Raw genomic sequence first — 10,681 nt, 5'->3', positions numbered from 1 at the left:
TATATATATATATTAGCACATTTACTGTGCTATGGTGCTAATGTGCTATTGTTGTTTTAAATGAAAAATGTATGCAGTCGACTTGTATTCTATTGCTGTATTGTTAGTAGAAAGTAAACATTTCCCAGATATTGTTTTAACAGTGTTGGCTTTAGTACAGTGACAATATAAAATATTTCAAAAGAACATTATTATTATAATAATTATTATTGTTGTTTTAGTAACATATTGTGCCTAATTCATGAAACACAAGCAGAACAAATTTTTGTGTAAATCGTTCGTAAAGCCGTTCTGATGTAAACTTTAGAATTCATGAAAATGTTCGTATTTTCAAAATGTTAGTTGACACGAAAGAAATGTACACCTGCTTCACGTGTAAATGGTGCATAAAACTTTCTGTGTTCTTTTTGGCAAACTGATGACATTGAATTTTGATGCACTGTCATAATAATTACAAGTTAATTTGCGCTTGCCCTCTTTTAGAATTTTGAATTTATTTATTTATTTTTTGCAGCTGAGTTGAAAATTGTAAAAAGCAGCGCTCGTCACTGTCACTATTTACCCAGCCGTAAATAGAGGTGGGGCAGGAGTTGGGACAAATACCTAACGTCTCAGGTTACTTATGTAAATCAAGCGTAGCGTTAGTTCTGGCAGGTCACGTTAGTCAAGCTCGCATCAGCTGACACTCAGCTGATCCCCATCAACCTATGGGAATACGACACCTATCTAAGCATTCATATATAAGGTCCCGCAGTAGTATCAGCAGTTTTCGCATTGCTCAATAGCTAATTAAATGGCGAATTCGGCAGGCAAAACCATCTCTACATTATTGTTATGAACTCCACAAGTTATGTGACTGACTCACGAACAAGTCAGATGGGAACTTCATCCTCAAGAAGGATATCAAGAGATCAAGCATCCACTTCACAGCTGCTATGTTTCACTCTCTCGAACGTCTTCACAAGCTAAGTCCCATTCAATGCTCTCAGGTTATCTGCAACATGCGTGTTGCTAAGGCTATCTGTGTTGCTTGGGCTCATTAAGTTTTTTTTCAGTTAAATGCTTGTGCTAGTCATGCATGTGCGGTACTTATCTGTTGTCACTGGCAACACGCTTGTTGTTACAATATGCTGTGCTTAACGGGGGTAATGTCATTTCATGCATTCTGAGTTATTTACACTGTTAATTAAGAGTTGGATTCTTATGCGCGTGCGCGCACTCAGCGACCCAAGCGAGAGCAAGAGCGAGAGCAAGAGCGTGCCGCTTAACGCGTTTCTTTCATGGTTACGGAAGTCTTCGGCAGCACAGCAGTTACTGCTCGAGTTACTAGCCTGCCTCCGGCTGGAGAGAGTAGCCGCTTGCAGTCAGGGGCGGAATTAAAGTGGAGACGTTTTAGACAGTCAGACGCTTTCTGCTCCTGGTAATGGCACTCTCGCAGTGTTTGCATACATTCACAGATGAAGCAAATTAAATGCAACATTTGTCAAATACACAGATGTTTCATAAAGCAACAGAAACACTTTTTATACTGCTTAATACAGCGCCATCTGTTCATGAATAAGTTAAACACTAACATATGCTATTTAAATACTATTAAGTGGGGGTGTATATGCTTTCAACAGTGTTTTTTGGAAACGTGACTCAAAAATAACAGTGCAACTACCTAAAAATGCTTTTACTGTTCTATAAACCCAGATTTGTGAGCATTGGAATTGAATTGTTAGAATAAGCATGCAACACGCATCGTGCTTGTCATCACAGAATCTAACCAATGAGAATAAAGTGTGTCGTCATCAAGGCTTTTGCAGTGCCTGACCTAGGCGGCTGGTCCCGTTTTGCTCTCGCCGTACTTTGAATGCACACGTGATCGTAGGGCGGCTGCAGCGCCGATCAAAGTTGGACAAAAGTATTTTAATGTAACCAGAATGCATTGTTTTTGACAGGAGGCAACCGATCTTTGCGGCACCGCATTAAGTCAAACAATCTCTAAAGAGTGTGTTTTTGGATGTGAGGAAAAGATAACCTTATTCAGTGTTGTGTGAACAGTGGATGCAATTTGTTTTTTTCGGTTTCTCAAGCATGTATGTTTGTTCTCGTCATTTCGGTGACGAATGTTTTGTAGCAAGGTATATTCTGACACTGGATTTGCAGTGTCTGGAAGATGGAGAAGCCCCAGCGATCAAAGATCCCGGTCATATAAGAACTGCTGTAAAACTGCATCAAATGTCTGTGATTTGTTAGTAAGTGTAAGTGCTCGTGACTCTTCAGCTCCACCCACGGCTCGCCTCCAGGAGCTTGGCTGTTTTCGGAGAGAATTCGCAAGCTGTATTTTTCTTTTATAAATCTGATAAAACTGAAGACTCTTCGGAGATGGGAATGATGCAATACTACAATTATAGGTATTCAAGATAACATGAGATTGGCCAAAACTGTGTGTTATGTCCCCTTTAACCTAGGGAATCATTTCTGCTGCGGCGCAGCTCCAAGAGAAATTGGTAAACGGTCATTGTTCAGTTGAAATCGTCTGCATCCGGAAACCTCAGAAAATCAGCTAATGACTCATGAAACTGATATCGGACATGCTTCTGAGGCAGCTTAATGGTTCAATGATCTACAACAAATTGAACGGGCTTGGTGATAATTAAGCAAATATTCAATGAATTATTTGTTAAAGGGAGTTCTTGCCCAGAATGGAACCATATCGCCAATCCAAACTGTATGCTAATTGTCAATCATCTTTGACGATAGTGGTCCTGACAGAACCATGGTTCCCTGAGTAGGGAACGAGACACTCCGTCCTCTAGGGGTCGCTATGGGGAACGCCTCTTTGTGACCCGTTTCTGAAGCATACTTTAAAAAAACACCAACAACACGTTGGCCGGGTGACAGCCCATGACGTCACTACTGGTGCGACTATTATTATAAATAGGCGCCAAGTAGCAACACCCTGTTAAAGTAGGTATCCTAGGATACCTAGGTGAAGTGGCGCCCAAGGTGAACGGGGCCCTAACCAGCTCAAGAAAGGGCATGAAGTAACTGCACAAAGCCCTCACCATATAGGATTTTAGAAAAGAACGCAAAGAACTAGCGTGCGAACTTACCACAATGTGGATTTTCAGAAAGTGCACAAAGCCTTCACGTGCACACTTACCATAACATGGATTTTAGGATACCGTTCTAAGGGGCTCTCGTGGCACTCTGAAAGAGCAGCTCATAGATGGAATGGTCCATCCCAAAACCAATATGTTTGAGAGTCACCAACTCGATCTAAAGCATAAAGCTGGATTGGCTAGCAGTAAATCTCTAGCTGAGGGAGCAACACACCCAGCTCTCAACGAGAGAGGGGGCTCGCACAGCATGATCTTTAGAAATCAGAGGGTAAGCGTACTGCAAGCTAGCCAAAAACTCAGCGCATCAGAGAGGCGGAGTGAAGGGCCTATGTTCACCTGATGCTGCTGGTTCCAGGTGCTCTGGGAAAAACAGAGAACTCAACTCTCACGTGAGAGGAGAACTCCGAATTCAGAAAGAATAGTGCACTCATAGGCAACCCTTTGGAAAAAGGGGAACACTGCTATTATTACCACGAGAGCAGCCCATGGAGCGAACCCAGGCGCTCGATAGGAAGCAGCATGCTCATAGTAAACCTCAATGGTGAGGGGAGCGATACTTCCAATTGTGTTAAATTAGATACACACTGCTTGAGTGGAGCCCAAGGTACCGGGGTCTAACCAACTCAGAGAAAGGGAATGAAGTTATAACGCGTAACCCTTACTGTACAGGATTTCAGAAAGTGCGCAAAGTCTAGCGTGCACACTTACCACTACTGTGGATTTTAGTAAGTGCGCAAAGTGTTCAACGTGCACACTTACCACTATGTGGATTTCAGAAAGTGCACAGAGCGTAGCGTGTGCACTTACCATAGCATGGATTAACATTTCCAGGCATCTGATCACAGATACTCGGAGGTACTGGGCCAAACAGGAGAGGCAAGCTCAAATACAGCCCTCTAAGGCGAGGAGAGCACTGCCTGAGACAGCATACACAAGAAGGTTCTCGCAAATGCCACCTATAACAGAAACACATAGTCCCGGAAAAACACTGCAAAAAAATCTCACAGAAGGTCACAGCACACATAAACACCCACACATAAAATACATATATATATATATATATATACACATATATACATATAGAATGGATCATACTCACCCACCTTGGTTCCCACGCCGGAACCCCGTTCCAGAGGGGATTCCAGAGAAGCCTCTCGTCCGGACCATCAGTAAGGTGGTTGCTATGAAGTCATAGAACCAACCAAAACATCATAGGTCCAGCATAGGAGACTGTAATGCAGGAAATTCCTACCTAACCTCGGTCAGGTGGAGTGCTGGTGGTTATAGGGGAATTAGGAAGGGGAAGAAAAGAGCAGATGTAAAACCCCCGAAGGAAATGAGTAGATACTCAAGTATCACTCTAATTTGGAAAGCGCTGACGCCTTGTCTGGATCACATCCCTAAAGTCTTACCTACCTCCGTTTAACCCGCAATTCCTCCTACCCCTACCCGCAGGCGGAGGAGGAGCGCAAGCCACGACACTAGCCTTCTGTGCCCGTCTCTGATCCTCAGACCGAGATGGACCAGGACCCCTATGTTGTTCGGGCTCAGACCTGGACCTTTGTGGAATGAAGGATTTGAAGGCCGCTGAGCGCGCCTTCGCCTCCCTGAACTTCTCGACCACAGTCTCAACGGAGGTACCGAAAATTTCAGAAGGTGAAACCGGAGCATCGAGAAGAAAGCCCCTCTCTTTCTTCCCGATATCTGCCAGGTTCACCCACAGATGTCTCTCCGTTACTACCATTGCCGCCATCGACCTGTCTTTCCCATAGCGGAGGCAGCCTGCTTAGTAGCACGGAGAGCAAGATCCGTGGTGCGGCGCAGCTCGGCTACCTCATCAGGAGAAAGGCCCTCGCCTTTATCCATTTCTTTCAGCAGATCAGCCTGATACGCCTGGAGCACCGCCATAGTGTGCAACGACGCCACAGCCTGACCTGCTGCTGCGTATGCCCTGCCATTTAAGCGCGATGTATCCTGAAGGGGCTTAGATGGCAAGGAGGGAGCATTAAGAGAGGACGTCTCACCCATAGACCATTCTCCTCTACAGGGGGAATCCTCTAATAGCTGTTTTCACGCATCGCCTCGATGTTGGCATAACTCTTATGCTGGAACCGATAGATGCGTGAGGAAAACGGCCTCTTCCATTCCTTCTCGATCTCAGTATGCAAATCAGGAAGAAATGGAAGGCTCACCTGAGCTGGAGGGTTATGGCCAGAAAGAAAACGCTCATCGAGGCGACTTCGCAACGTCACTTTCTTGGCCCGCTTCCACGGCAAGTCCAGCTTCGCGATCCATAACTTCCAACAGCTCATCATACGTAGGGCAGGAGGAATGGGAAGGCTCAGCCTCAGCCTCTCCACTGTCCTCAGACATCTCCTGCTCCTCCTGGGCTGAACCCAGCAGAGCACTGACCCCTGAATCAGACGATGTTAGAGAAATAACATCATCCTCCAGCGGCTCTCTCTCATCCACAGCCGACGAGCGCGAGAGGGAAAGCCCCTCTTTAAACTCATTGGCCAGGTCCACCTGTGATCCCCACGAGCTCATTCTCCTCCGTGCCTCAGCAGCGGCAGGTCCTGAACTGCGGCAAGCAGATGGCTGCCACTCTTTTCTCGAAAAAAGAGACCAACGAGAGCAGAGTTTTTTCATTGGAAAAAACGCTCACAATGCACGCAAATTGCCCCCTCAAGGACATTGTGTGCGTGCTCCTCGCCCAAACAAAAAAGGCAGAGATTGTGTGTGTCATCAGGTGTCAAATAGCGACAACACGGATGCACACATCCTCTAAACGTTCTGCTAGTGTTCGCCATAATAATAGGATAGAGATCGTTCTTACCACGTTCAAATGCTCGCTTCAAACAAAACAGTCAGTGAAGACGAAGAAGAGAATGACATGTTCTCCTGGCACCTATTTCCACTAATAGTCGCACCGGTAGTGATGTCATGGGCTGTTGCCGGCAAACGTGTTGTTGGTGTTTTTTCAATGTATGCTTCAGACACGGGTCACAAAGAGGCGTTCCCCATAGCGACCCCTAGAGGATGCAGTTCGCAGTTCCCTTGAAAGGGAACCATCCTACTTGTACAACGACTGCCTACAACGATGGAGAAGTCAATATTACTGGTTACTGCTTTATTATATTTAGTAAAATTCTTAAAAATTAGATACTAATAGGCTAATACGCTGCCGCCATTAATATTCCATTCCATAGTAACTAAAGTTTCTCAGCTGGAAAAACGCTGTGCCACCAAAGCGTTCTCAAGCGCCACCAGCTGGTAATTTTAAGAAGAGCGCCTGACATTTTTTCAGCTGACTAAAAACTTTTTGGTGGTCACACACATTATTGAATATTTATTGTTAGGCATATGGCCTAGTCTTTTTTGGCCCCTCAGTTTCTGGTCACATTTGGCATGAAAACGTCTCTGTTACGTACATAACTATGTACAGGGAACAGAGACGTTATGTCGTGACGACATTAGGGGTCTAACTTGGGAGCCTAATCATCTCTGAGTTTAAGAGAAAATGCCTATGAGAATTGGCTAGTGGATTTTGCATGCTGAGCCACTCCCCGTGCACACGGGTATAAAAGGCGACAGCGTGCATCCACTCATTAGGTTTTACGCTGAGGAGCCGAGAACGTGTCCCGGCAACAGCGAATCGTTCAAGGTTGTGACATGGGGACATAATGTCTCCATTCCCTCCATCAGGGAACAAGGGTTACGTAGGGGTATGTAACTGAGATGTTCCCTATCTGTTGGAACAAGGGTTACGTAGGGGTATGTAACTGAGATGTTCCCTATCTGTTGGTCACTACGAGTTATGTTGTGACGACATTAGGGGTCTATGGAAAACGCCACAACCTGAACACGTCACAACCCTGTGGCGCTGCAATTGTTGACAAGCCGTAGCATGTCAAGACAAAGCTACGCTAAGGTCATAACCTTCCCAAAGCCCCAGCGCAAATTCACGCACCTTGGTACCGAAGGAGACCAAAGGGTGAGTACATCGCTGATGGAGAAGGCCATGCTGCTGTTCTATCCACAAAAAAGTTTTTGGAAGGGATTTCAACCTTGTCCACTCGCCTTTTGAGGACTGACCACAGGTTCTCAATGGGATTGAGATCCGGGGATTTGCTTGGCCACAGATCCAAAATTTAAATGTAATGATCTTTGAGCCACTTCTTTATCACTCTTGCTTTGTGACATGGTGCTCCATCATGCAGGAAAATGCACAGATCATCACCAAATTGCTCATGGATCATTGGAAAAAGTTGCTCTTGCAGGACGTTTTGATACCATTCTTTATTCATGGCAGTGTTTTTGGGCAGAATTATGAGAGAGCCCACTCCCTTGGTTAAAAAGCAACCCCACACATGGATGGTCTCAGGATATTTCACTGTTGGTACAACACAGGACTCATGGTAGCATACACGTTTTCTTCTCCGAACAATCGATTTTCCAGATGTCCCAAACAGTTGGAAGGGAGCTTCATCATAGAAAATAACTTTGCACCAGTCTTCTGCTGTCCAATCCTTGTACTTCCAGCAGAATTTCAGTCTGTCTTTGACGTTTTTCTTGGAGATAAGTGGCTTCTTTGCTGCCCTTCTTGACACCAGGCCATTGTCCAAAAGTCTTGGCCTCACTGTTAATGCAGATGCTTTCACACCAACCTGCTGCCATTCCTGAGCAAGCTCTGCACTGGTGGTGACACGATTCCGTAGCTGACTCCTCAGGAGGAGACGGTCCTGGTGCTTGGAAACTCTGAGACGTCCTGAAGACTTCTTCACTGCAGTCGAACCTCTCTCCTTGAAGTTCTTGGTGATCCGGTAAATGGTTCTTTCAGGTGCAATATTATTTGTAGCAATTTCCTTGCATGTAAGGCCATTTTGTTGCAAATCGATGATGGCTGCACGTGTTTCTTTGGAGTTAACCATTGCTAACAAGAACGCAATGATTGGAAGCGCTTCTTCCCTCCTTTTATAGCACTCAGTCTGCTCTTACAATCTAATTAGTATGATAGTGATTTTACCTGACTAGTACTAAGGATAAAAAAACTGTGAAATTTGTTTTGTTTTTTTGCTTTTTGTGAAAAGTTCATTTTTTGGCCAATGAAGCTTTTAGCAATTATTTAAAATCCATCTGATCACTCTACACAATAATCTACAAACAATGTGAATGCAAACTTTGCAAAACACAAAATTTATGTCACTAGCAAACCTTTTGGCCATGACTGTACCCGTAGGGAGGTGACATGTGGAGATACTGATATGGACTGACCCAGGGGGCAGTACTACATATGGAATGGGTCTCTGAGGCAGGTCCTACCTTAGAGTAGGGATGTAACAACTGCCAGAAGAGATTGACAGAGTGTCTGTCAAGTGAAGACACGGGTTTACCGAGAAGGAAACTTTACCATGGAAGAATACACATATGGGATTACCCATAGGGAATCAAGCCATATGGGCACCTAGCCCAGTACAGGGACTGACTAGGACTCCGGGCATGCTAACACCAGTACTGGGCCTGGCTTCAGACTGCTCCACCAAGTCTGACTGCCGGGGGTGCTGGAGGATGCTCGACCAGGATTCGCCAATCGGGGAACTCTACTGGGAGAAGAAAGCCACTCACATCCCCTTGTGAGGGGGAATGGCGCAGCAAGCGTGACACCAAGTCAATTCTTTCTGCCAATTACCTGTTACACAACGTATAAGTTCGCGAAGGTGGGCCAACCTCTGCTTGGAGACAGCCTTCCCTCTCTGCTGACCTCCAAAGCAGACAATGAGCTTCTCAGAGCTTCTGAAACTCTGGGTGCGGTCCACATATATGTGTAACGCTCTTACGGGACACAGCAATGCCAAAGCGGATCTGTCTCCTCTGGGGGTAGCGGTTCACCACCTGATCTCAGAAAGGAGTGGTGGGAAACTTGGGCACGTATCCAGGCCGGGGTCTCAGGACAATGTGAGAGCAGGCTGGCCCGAACACAAGGCACTCTTCACTTAGTGAGTTAATGTGTTAGTGAGGCCAGCAGGGGGTGCTCACCCTGTGGTCTGTGTGGGTCCTAACACCCTAGTGTAGTGACGGGGACACTATACTGACAAAAAGCACTGTCTTTTGGATGAGATGTTAAACCGAGGCCCTGACTCTCTGTGGTCATTAAAAATCCCAGAATGTTCTTCGAAAAAGAGTAGGGGTGTAACCCCGGCATCCTGGCCAAATTCACCCATTGGCCTCTGACCATCATGGCCTCCTAACCATCCCTGTATCTGCTGATTGGCTCCTTCACTCTGTCTCCTCTCCACCAATAAGCTGGTGTGTGGTGGGCGTTCTGGCGCAATATGGCTGCCATTGCATCATCCAGGTGGATGCTGCACACTGGTGGTGGTTGAGGAGATTCTCTCCTTCTATGTAAAGTGCTTTGAGTGCCCAGAAAAGTGCTATATAAATGTAAGGAATTAAAAATGTAAGGAATAATTAACTTACCGAAAATGCTTGGAGGCCCCCGACCCTCTTGATGGAAGTGAGCGCGATCAGGAGCGCTGTCGTAAGAGACAGGAACTTTAGCTCAACTGAATCCAGCGGCTCAAAGGGACCACTCTGAAGTCCAGCCAGGACAACAGAGAGATTGCAGGAGGGTATCAGGGGTGTCCTAGGAGGGTTCAACCTTCTGGCACCCCTCAGGAACCTAACGATCAGGTCATGCTTCCCCAGGGACCGGCTGTCTACTGCATCGTGATGTGCTGCAATAGCAGCAACATACACTTTTAAGGTGGAGGGTGACAGCCTACACTTCAATCTTTCTTGCAGGAGAGAAAGCACGACTCTAATCGAGCATCTCCGGGGGTCTTATCGGTGAGAAGAACACCAATTTGTGAACAGTCCACTTCAAAGCATAGGCCTGCCTTGTAGAGGGAGCTCTAGCCTGAGTGTCTGTCGCGTCCCGTCTAAGAAGCCACACGTGGAGGTTCCAGAGATCTAGACGTGGGTGGCATATAGTGCCCAGTAGGGTTGGGTATCGTTTGAATTTGATCAATTCCGATTCCAAATCTGCTTATCGATTCCGATTCTTTTCGATTCTCAGTTTTGATTCTAATGTGATTAAATAAATCTCTTTTTTGCAAACCATTTATTGGAGCTCAATACCATGATCAAAAATCAACAGGCTACATAAAAACTGGACTCTTTAAGAGCTGTTTGTGTGCAAAATAGAACTGCATGATTCTGAATAAATGTAGTTTTTTTTCTTTTTTTCCCCAATGGAAGTTGTGGTTCTCTCATGATTCTTAAGAAAAAACATTAGACAACTAAACAAAATCACATGTAATTTATGAATTAATGATTAAATGACTCAAGATGTAGTTGTTTCATTACTGGATGAATCAGCGGTCTTGAACTAATCTCTTGTATGATTCAAAGACAAATGCATTTTAACAGCCCCTTTTCGCCACCTACTGTTGTAACAGTGCAATCGCTAAACCTTAATTTGAAGTGTCAAATTACTTTCAAAAGGTGATTTACTCTATTTTAATTGTTACCATACACATCGTACACACAGTTTATATCTGAACTATAAACTT

General features: G+C 45.2%; 1 protein-coding gene across 5 annotated transcripts in view; it reads left to right on the top strand.

The window, feature by feature from the left end:
- Nucleotides 1–10,681, top strand: part of LOC107564508 (delta-sarcoglycan-like) — a 427,344-nt gene that overhangs the window by 286,974 nt on the left and 129,689 nt on the right. The window lies entirely within an intron of this gene.

This window comes from Sinocyclocheilus grahami, unplaced genomic scaffold (genome assembly GCF_001515645.1).
Source record: "Sinocyclocheilus grahami isolate Dianchi unplaced genomic scaffold, SAMN03320097.WGS_v1.1 scaffold942.1, whole genome shotgun sequence".
In the NCBI taxonomy this organism is placed as follows: domain Eukaryota; kingdom Metazoa; phylum Chordata; class Actinopteri; order Cypriniformes; family Cyprinidae; genus Sinocyclocheilus; species Sinocyclocheilus grahami.
The sequence above is the reverse complement of the archived record's forward strand: the minus strand, read 5'-3'. Positions and strand labels throughout refer to the sequence as shown.